Source organism: Octopus bimaculoides, chromosome 20, assembly GCF_046866305.1.
Source record: "Octopus bimaculoides isolate indiv1 chromosome 20, ASM4686630v1, whole genome shotgun sequence".
Classification (NCBI taxonomy): Eukaryota; Metazoa; Mollusca; class Cephalopoda; order Octopoda; family Octopodidae; genus Octopus; species Octopus bimaculoides.
The window spans coordinates 6,362,833-6,365,332 of NC_142947.1; the positions used below are offsets into that span (position 1 = coordinate 6,362,833).

General features: G+C 39.4%; 1 protein-coding gene across 4 annotated transcripts in view; it reads right to left on the minus strand.

Moving 5' to 3' along the window:
* The window catches only part of LOC106878801 (high affinity cGMP-specific 3',5'-cyclic phosphodiesterase 9A), a 62,390-nt gene that overhangs the window by 9,817 nt on the left and 50,073 nt on the right, over positions 1-2,500 (minus strand). The window lies entirely within an intron of this gene.

The window sequence follows — 2,500 nt, forward strand, 5'->3', positions numbered from 1 at the left end:
ACATTCGAAAGATACTTTAGATGAATAGATGTACAAAGTTCGCTGTGTGCATTGGCACTTCATCTCAGACACCAACTCAACCACATATTTTCGAAGACCGGGAACTCTCAACTCAAAACGTCTCGTCGGTTTGTTAGCGACCCACGTTAACTCTCTTTTGAAGAACTGAAACTTAAGAAAACACACACACACACACACACACACACACACACACACACACACACACACACACACACTTAAGTATACAGTATTAATAGATTAACCGATCTTATCAATCGGTTTCGGATATTAAATAACAGGGCAGGTATCTAAACCAGGTGCGCTCCGGAGATGGTAGGTGTGGAAAAATTAGCGTCTGCTCTCTGTTATTGGAGATAAGAAAATGTCATTCAGTTTGTGAGGGCTGTGAACAATGACGAAATGAAGTTAAGCGGAACGAATGAGCGATGATTGATTTATCAAGATTTATGTCTCTTGACCCCGAAATAAATGAGTAAAGCAGCAAGGCTTGGTGAACGAAAATAATTTACATTATAGAGCTACATCTAAACTGTTTAGCGGCATTTAGTCCGTCTATACATTCAGAGTTCAAATTCCATCGAAGTTGACTTTGCCTTTTATCCTTTCGAGGTCTATAACATAAGTACAGGTTAAGTACTGGGGGTCAACGTAATCGACTTGCACCTCCCCTCAAAAACTACTCTTCTCCTACTAAAATTTGAAATCATTATAGAGTTACTTCTATTGCACAATCCGGATTTATTCTACTTACGCAGCTCTAGTGCAATTCAGCAAATAGTTTGTACACTGTCTGAAAATATTTCAAATAGACGATTTCGTCGTCGTCTCGGAGGTGAGGCGAATGCAAGGCATTGATAAACCGCAACTACAATGAAATACCATTTCTTCTACTCTCGTGATCACCTCTGGCGCGATTTCACTTCGCTTAGTTCTGAAGTATATTGTGTTTTTATAACTATACGTCTTCAAAGGGATTTTTCTCGGTTGAAAAAGTACGGCTTCTGGCGGTTTAACAACACAAGTACGTTAAGTATGTCATACTGGTAACGCGCGCGCGCGCGTCTATATATGTGTGTGTGTGTATATATATACATACAGAGAGAGAGGGAGAGAGAGATCTATATATTGTACATAATGTATATACACGGTAGGCCAGTTACTATAGTATTTGTCCTGAGATAACATCTTTTACGGACTGACTGTAAATATGAGAGAAAAAATTTCTCCGTTGCTAGGACGATACTTAGACGGCTTTTTATACTGGACACACACACACGCGCACATAATCACACGCACACACATACACTCACACCTATACACATATATACATAATGTTTAGCGCCACCAATTATGAATATCGACTAAGTAGCTGTGAGAAGAGTACAAACACCACATTTCATTTGCTATGACTTTCTCAGAGTCCCACTCACATCTCTTAACTTTTTTATCGACTCCTAAAGGATGAAAGGTAAAGTTGGCCTCAGCGGAATTTAAACTCAGAGATCCGACTCAGAACAAACACCATGGATATGTTGTCGGATGCTCTAACGATTCAGCTAATTCACTGCCAGACAGGATGTCTTTAAAACCAGTTTGTGATATCAAATCAGAATCTAGTCAGCAATAAGTAGTTACAGGTCCACTGGAAACAGCGGAAGCACTGCATAACTGATGAATGCTTTGTTCAATTGCAATGACAGTTTCGAATAATCTTGTTTGTTTAGCAGCGTGATCGATGAAACATAATTATTTGCTCGCTGATAATTTGTGTAGTTACACGGTTGCTGACATCATAAATACATAAAATACAAGCTAAAGGCATACTTCAGGTGGTTGCTCGACCTGGCAGATATGGTATCCAAAGCTCATTCAAACCAATGTGTGATTACCTTCCTATTTTTAAGACGGACATTGAGAAAGAAAATGCTAGATAATGTGGCGCTGATTGTACGAATAGAATATTGAGTGGATATGAATGGAAGATTTTTGACTACAGGTCAACTTAGTCAGGTGTGATTTGGGACGCAACAACATCCACACAAGTATAGAGGTGTACTGGACAGCAAAGATAAATATGCTGAAGAAAAATGTATGAATGAGAATATCATTGGTTCCGGAGAACAAAGAATATGCAACCTTTCAGTGGGTCTTCGTTCTTTTAGAAGGATGGACTTTTCCAAGATGACTATCCTAAACCTTGGATTGGGTATTGAAGTGGTCACTGAACACACGCGATATAGCGACAAAATCTCTCTCTCTCTGGCTCCTCTCTTTCTTCTCCTTTCTCTCTCAAATTATTTCTTAAGATAGGACGCTTTGGAAAATGTAGTTTCCAAGGCTGGGATTGTCATGATAGGAACGCCGTTGATTATAGATCTGCTGGTTCGCAGTTAAACAACAACAACAGCAACAACAACATCTCACAACAGAAGACGTTTCCGTTTTACCTTTCTAGCTTGGTTTCAAGTCTACACTACCA